Source organism: Pteropus medius, unplaced genomic scaffold (genome assembly GCF_902729225.1).
Source record: "Pteropus medius unplaced genomic scaffold, Ma_sr-lr_union100, whole genome shotgun sequence".
Classification (NCBI taxonomy): domain Eukaryota; kingdom Metazoa; phylum Chordata; class Mammalia; order Chiroptera; family Pteropodidae; genus Pteropus; species Pteropus medius.
In genome coordinates this window covers 284711-292313 of record NW_024343159.1, presented here as the reverse complement: position 1 = coordinate 292313, position 7603 = coordinate 284711, and the positions used below count along the sequence as shown (strand labels likewise).

Here is a 7603-nt window from a genome sequence, read left to right as displayed (position 1 = left end):
TGTGGGTCCGTTTGTCCAAGATCCAAGACGCCCCCCCTGGCTGGGTGGCAGCGGGCTTGCCAGGGCCAGTGGGCACAAGACTTGTCCTGTGAGGGTCCCGACACGCATAAGAAGGCCACAGCGCCCCGGGCCACGCCCCCCGCCCAGCTCCCAGCACTGCAGCTCCTGCTGGTTCTGGACCAGCTCTAAAGCTCAGAGAACACAGACTCCTGAGCCGCGCCCCAGATCCCTGCGCGCGGAAGCCACCTGCGACAACCAGGCGACTCGCGCGTGCTTCGAAGTTCGGCTAGGGGCCAGGCGTCTGCCTCCGGGTATGCGTCTGCTTGAGGTGCCAAGAACCCTTGGGGAGATGCACCCCAAATTACGATCAACGTACAAAATGCACATTTTGGGGGGCCACCGAGTACGCTTATTAAATTCCAGGTCCTGTTCCATGTGCTTTCCGTGGGTCACTCATGTCCCTTTTCAGACCTCCAGGAGGCAGGTACCATTCCAAACCCCTGAGGAACAGAGGTGTGCGGCGGCTTCTATTGCCCGTTGGTGGCAGCGAAGCTGGGATTGACCCCCCGGCCGTGCGTCACCCGGTCTGAGACCCTTCTCCTCTGGCTGAGGTAAACGCCATACGTTCACCAGAAAAGAGCTCACCTCAGTGCGGGCACACTCGACTCCTCCTCCAAACATAACTCCGGTTTTAACCACAACGCTTCCCCGTTCGCATCTCTGTGGATCTTCATCCAGATCAATCTCCTCGTGTCATTTCTCTCTCTCATTACGGTTCGGTACATTCATCCACGGGAAACCGGCTTAGAGAATGAAGAGGCGTGAAAGGTACCATACCTCTTGGTCAACGGACCTTCTCGTGAAGTTTCCCTTTCTTCACAGTCTCTGGCACCTATGTTGTCGAGATTCATTCTTTGATTTCATCCCACAACGACATCGGGTGTGGCTGGACCTCTGGAACCCAGAATGTTTCTCTACATCCTTGAGATGTACGTCCATCTTCACGAGATGCTGACATACCATCTCCTCTAACGCAAACTCTGAGAATCGGCTTTTCATTCTCCATCGACTGCTTCCATCTTTCCTCCCGGAGCGGCAGGGCCCTGGCATTACCCGCACCTGGCGAGCGGTTGCAGCCACGTGCAGACATCCAAGGGGGTGGGCGCCCACGCTCAACCTTAGGTGCGCCCACTGGAACGGGCGCTTCGGGCGGCTCTGCCCCTTGTTCTCCAAACACTAGGCCGGAGTCCTGTACCCCAGGGGCCCGGATGCTTCTTTGAACGCTCGTTCTTAGAAGAAATAGTCAACCTTTCTCGAAAGGTAAACTAAAACAATGATCTTGAAGCCGGGTGCACATTAGAATCACCCGCGGGGAGGGGACTACCCTTAAGGAATGCAGCTGCCAGGCCGGACGCCCAGTTGACCACCTGGGGTGGAGAAGGGGCTGCTATGTTTACAAACCTCTCTGGGGGGAACCTGGAAGTTTGAGAAAGGTGTTCGCCACGTGCTTTCACGTTTCACCTCCCGCTGCTGAGTGGGCAGTTTCTCTGTTAAGGGTCATTGGACTTGAAGCCGATGCTTCCCCAGCTTGAGTGCACGTCGGAATCACAGGGCTCCTTACACACAGGTTGCTGGGCTCCGTCTCCAAGATATCTGGCGGGACTGGCCTGTCAATTTGCATCTGACTCGTTTTCTGGGGATGGAGACTGGATGCTTAATTTAAGAAACTAAGCATTGTATTTCATCAACTAAACTCAGATGAAACTGGGAGATGCCTAAGAAAGCAGTTTCTGGGGGTGACAGAGGGAAATCGATTTGCCTAAACTCCTCCAGGCAGTTAATTGACCGGTTCTGGCCGCGTCTGAACCTCGAACTCAGTCAGGTTCGCCGACACCCAGTCAGTGATGTTCCGACCCCAGCATCCTGGCTGCTAACGCGTGCTATCAAAACCCAAGCAGGTCACAGATGACCTCAGGTGTGCCGGCGGAAGTCGCTGCGGTGGAGGCCTGGCGCCAAGCGACCCCCGTACCTGCTTTTGTAGATGTGGAAACTACTCACCTGCTTTTGCTTTTACAACTACTCATTGCAGTATAAAATCCACACAGAAAAGGCCACCAGTCTGCAGCATACGGCCAGACTCAGAGCAACCAGCAAGACACCTGACCGCTCACATAAGTCCCCAGGGGAAGGCTGGCGGGGAGATTCGCAGGGCAAAAGGAAAGCGGGAGGGGACTGCCACACCCGGCCCGGCTCCCAGCACTGGCTGGGACATCCTAACACCTCCCGGGAGGAAGTGCCAAGTCGAGCAAGGCAAGCCCGGCAACATGGGTGGCGTCACAGTAACGAAGGTTCCCTGGGGTGTATTCTTGGGCACCCTGCCCTGAGATTCCCAGCTGCACCCCAGGGCCGCTTCCCCACCCCCGCCCCCCAACACCGGGAACCGAATCTACAGGTGCGCTGTGCACAGCGACAACAGTGACCTCACGGGGTGAACCTGACCCAACCCCTGGCTGGGCCGGTCACGGTGGGCAGCCAGGTCCAGGCCCACAGCGTAAACGTCCTTGTCAGGCCCCTCAGAGCGCAGCCACCCTCCCAGGAGCCCGCGGCCTCCCGAGCTGCCTGCACCTCGCTTTCCGCACCGTCATGTGATCTCTGACCTTCCCGCCCTCACTCCGAACGCAGAAGGGGACTGCAGAACTGCCGTTCCCCGGAGTATCTGACATCTTGCTTCCCTGCTTGTGGTGAGTTCCGCTCAGACTCTTACAAGGATTTTCTACAGGTGTCAAGTTCTCAGGTCGACGCTCCGGCGGCTCCCGCGACCCCGGTCCATTCCGCATTTGCACCTGGAGTCGGCGTCAGGGCCGTTCGCCAAGCGCTGGTTTCGCTTTTTAAACAAGGAATTCCCACGTCCTGGAAAAAGAAGAAAAAAGAAAGTGGAACAGTATTTGGGTAGATGCAGAAATAAGCTTTTAGTAAAAGTGAGTCCCCGTGGGGTCAGGATGGCCGAGCGGTCTAAGGCGCTGCGTTCAGGTCGCAGTCTCCCCTGGAGGCGTGGGTTCGAATCCCACTCCTGACAGCATCTTTTCGAATTGCTTCTCGTATTCCCAGCGTGGAGACATTGGGAGATCTGATCATTTTAATCTCATCTGCTTTAGTTGTCTGTCCCTCACTCTGTTTCACACTCAGAGTTGAATGTAATGAAGCTGACTCCTCAATTGTCACTGATGTCCGCAGGCCCTTCTTTTGTTTTATCTATTTATATATTCCTTTTTAATTCCCTTTCCTGAGCCTCATTTCCTATTTCTCACTCCCATAAACAATCATTGGAAAGGTCATCCTTTCTTTTTTGTTTTTATAGAACATGTGTTTTGGGTTTCAGCACCTGAGTTTTTCATTTACATAAATGACGCGGTGTCATATCTCATTCCATTTTTACAGTTTTGAGATGTATCTATGTTGCTGTCTGCACATCTGGACCATGTCTAGACCAATTGTTTTTAATTGCTGCCTAGAGACCTGCAGTGTGTGTCCACCTGTCACACCAAAGGACTCCCAGATTGGGTCCCACTGCTTACACCACAAACAAGGTGCCATCAATGACCATGTTTCTGCACGTTCCGTTACGAAGCTGTGCGACACTTTCCTTGAGAGACTGCAGGATTGCAGGCCACAGGGCTGACTCTTCACAGGTTCTGCAGCAGAACGGGCCCCAGGAGGAGGGCGATATAGGCACGTGGAAGTTCATGTTTAGTGACATCTCCAGAAATATCCCTCAATTTCAAGTTTTCTGACGTCTAGCCCGCTTACCTTGAGCACTACAAAGATTAACATACAACGTTCCTCTTTTGAACTGAAAACCTGGATATGGTTCTTAAGCAATTTATTGCAAAGCTCCAATTAATCAAAAGTCTCGGGTGACTGGAATTTTCTCCTCATCATTCCTTTTTTTTCTTTTTTTAAAGAAACCCAATCTGTATTCTGCGTCCGTGTAGCCTAAGTGCCTGTTTAAATGGAGGAAGTAATTGGGCCTCACCTCGTAGGCATGCCATGAGGACTGCATGGCTCGCTACATAAAAAGTGCCTGACAAACAATAAACCCTGGCAAATAAGAAATGAGTCATATTTTTGTTATAACTGAGCACCTGCTGTTTGCCAGGGCCTGTGCTGGACTCTGGAGTTCCAGCAGGAACAGGAAGAGGATAAATATTTGTTTTCTCTTTGATGTTTCTTCCCAAAAAACTCTGAGCAGGAGACCGCCTTTCTGAGTAGTTCCTTCCAGTTTGTGCCGTCCGGTCGGATTTCAGGGGCTGCTATGAACTGAGATGCTGCAGCCTTCTCGGCAACGCACTTATCGATCATTCCTTCTAAAACTATTGCCTGCACATTGTGAGGGGCATCCGTTTGGGATCGCCCCAAGAAAGATAATTGAACGACCAGAGATCATGGCGTTGCTTGCGGTTTAAACTTGGTGACCTTGCCTCCTGCTTTCCCTGGTTCCTTCTGTACTTGCTGAAAAGATATTATACGTGGAATAAAAATGTTAAGAACACCAAGAAAGGTAGAAATTCTTTCTTCAAAAGTAAAACGAACTGTTTTGTCTCCTTCTTTGTAAACATTGAGAGGATCCATCCTCACACCCATGTAAAACACTTTGGCGAAACTCCACGGGGAAAATTTACCCTTCAGATTATACTTCGATCACCCACCCCCTTCACTGAGGGCAGGAAAACCGCAAAAGGCCCCGCTGGGATTCGAACCCAGGATCTCCTGTTTACTAGACAGGCGCTTTAACCAGCTAAGCCACGGAGCCACCATGCCAGCGCGTTTCCAAGTAGACCAGGAAAAGGAAATACCTTTGCGGTGCAGTTATTTTCTTGTCCTGAGGTTCAAGAGTAGCCCGGGTGCTCCCCGAGCTCTTCCATGTGAATCTCCACGTCAATCCCAAAGACCTAAGAAACCGCGGAGCTGTAGGAAAACTGAGCCCCCTTCACGCAAGGTGCGCGGGGGGACACGGGGGCGCGAGAGGAGAGGACCAGGGAAGAGCAGCTGCCACTTTTGCACGAGGAACGCCTCCGGGTCGTGTGACACATTGACACCGAGCACTTACAGCACCTACCTGTTCTCTATGTTCTCTATTTCACGGTTTGGGGGTGAAATTCCAGTCATTCCATATCCCGAATCCTTCCGTAAAATTGGGTTCCACCTGCCTGCTTCTAGCTTATGATGTTGACCCGTGAAATTCCAGAGTTTGCACCTTAAAGATACGAGGCTTCCTACCCCAAATCTAGTCTTGGAAAGAGAAGAAAGAGCGGTCTCCTCCCCTTTGAAGCTGCAGAGGGAGAGACGCTTTCTGTCCTAAAAGTGAGCCAAAGGATCTATTCAGATATGATGTCAAATTGAGAGCATTCACAAGAATTTCTGCTTTGTTATGCGGGCTTGTGTGACTATTTCTAACTGTTCCGAACTTCTTCTATTCTCTGGACAATAAATCTCTCCTTGGAAATTCGAACAAAGGGCTATAGTGAAAATCTGAACAGTTTACAAAGTGTTGCCCTAGCTGTGAAAGTATCTTCCCAAATGAAACCTGTAATTATGATTGGCTGTCTTGCTTGATATCTATTGTCATTCTGATAATGCTGAAATTAACTTTTCAGTATTACTAAACTGTACCAATGTTTGAAGGACTTCTCTGCCACACTATAAGGCAGCCATTGGCGCTTGCCTCCACCTACACACATGACGGCGGGGAGGGCGTGACTCTGCTAGATTTTTTATTTTCGTAAAAAGATTGAAAGGCTATGAACTCAACACACAGTTGGATTAGGACTCCATGAAATAAGCACCTATTTCTTTAATATTATGAACCATCACATGGTTAGTGTACGTGGAACCAATATAATCATAAACAGCACAATCACACCTAGTGTGGGTTTGATCGAACTGTGGCAGACATTCAGAAAGACATTCAGAAAGACAGCAGAGCCCTGGTGTGGGTCTTCCCTTTGACTGGCAGCCACCGATATTCGCAGAGGAATTCTGGGAAGTCAAAGGAGCTGTTTAACAGGATCGTGGAAAGGCCCCTCACATTCACTTTGTTCCACACATCTGAAATTGGAGAAGGTGCAGATGCTGTGTCACAGAGGCTGACAATAATGTAAAGAAACGTGAGAGTGGCAGACAGCGCAGTTTTCCATATGCTTGGGGGAGAAACCGGAAGAGGATAGTCTGTGAACTTGAATAGAAAAATATAATTTTATTTTGACTACTTAACCACTGAAATAACTGAAATTTTGTATTTTCTTCCATTATGAATATAGGCAACAAATCAGTTGTATTTTTGACTTTATTACTATCGGAAATCAAATATCTTCAAGTCAAATTTCAACTTTAATTTGTTGTGAATTTCTTAAATATCATTTTTTAAACGTCATTATGTTCATTACTGCTTTGAAATTTCAGTATTTATTTGACCTCGTGATGGATATTTTCATATAGCACATTAATAAAAGAAAACAAATATTACTACATCATAACATTTTGGTATTTTGATAACATATTTCAATATAATTGGTTTCCCTTATGTAGTTATCTTTTTAATATTTAAAAGTATTCTTTTGTGACAGAGTCCATAACCACCAAATGGCCCTAGGCGTGGGTACACAGTACAAAACCTGGTCAGAAGGCCCCTGTTCTTTTGTCTAGAGAAGAATCCATAGCTACGTCTACTTTCATGTTTATGCAGGAACACGTGTGTTTTTGTTAAGGACTGCTGCATCCTTACCCACTGAAAACAAGTATTTTCTAATCTCGATGTATACATTCTCAGCATCAGGCAGTTTCCCCCCATCTGTTTAGCAGCCCTCAATTTATTTACAATGTGCACGAGGCATGGGGATAACGGTTCCTCCTCAGAAATATGGAGAGGCTGAAACGCACACGTAAGAGAATGTGCTTGCCGAGAAAGCAAACGAGTGAGCTTTCATGTGTATGGGAGCTGGTGATGAGCCTTTAAAGGTGTCCAATTTTGAGATGTAGGCCCCTGCGGTCAGAGCAGCGTGAGGGTGCTTAGAGCAGAGTCTTGCTCAGTAATCATGTGAAATAATATTTTTGTAACGAGACAAGAAAGTCTGATCGTGCCTCCCTAAAGCAGCTTCCGGTTTCCTAGAGTAACAGCCAAAGCCCTTACAAAGGCCTGCGAGGCCAGAGGTCATGTCCAGGCTCGCCTGGCACTGGTTCTCTATTACTGGACCTTTCCCAGCCTGCTCCCACCTCCGGACCTTTCCCTGGAGATTCCCCAGTTCCAGATTGCTCTTCTCCCTGACGTCTGTATTTCTCCAAGCGCTCATCGCCATCATTTTGCTTATTAAACGGTAATCCGGGTGGGACGATGCACGTAGGTGATGCTGTGTGAGCGGGCTCCGGTCTCGCCTCCCCTCTGCAGTCAAGGAAAAGGCCACATCTAAGACCTTCCAAACCCACAGAGAATTTTCATAAGCGTTTCTTTGAGCCGAACTCACGACCTGCACGGAAGCAAGATCTCAAATACTCCGGAGAATGGCCGTTCTGCAGCTCCCCTTCCGCGTTTGGAATGAGGGAGGGGAGG

At 49.3% G+C, this 7603-nt stretch overlaps 2 non-coding genes across 2 annotated transcripts; one reads left to right on the top strand and one right to left on the bottom strand.

Annotated features, from left to right (window-relative positions):
• Positions 1–2993: 2993 nt before the first annotated feature.
• TRNAL-CAG (transfer RNA leucine (anticodon CAG)) lies at positions 2994–3076 on the top strand. The gene has a single exon. It is a non-coding gene; the product is annotated as a tRNA-Leu (tRNA).
• A 1660-nt stretch (positions 3077–4736) lies between these two features.
• On the bottom strand, positions 4737–4810 carry TRNAT-AGU (transfer RNA threonine (anticodon AGU)). Its single transcript has one exon. It is a non-coding gene; the product is annotated as a tRNA-Thr (tRNA).
• Positions 4811–7603: the final 2793 nt, after the last annotated feature.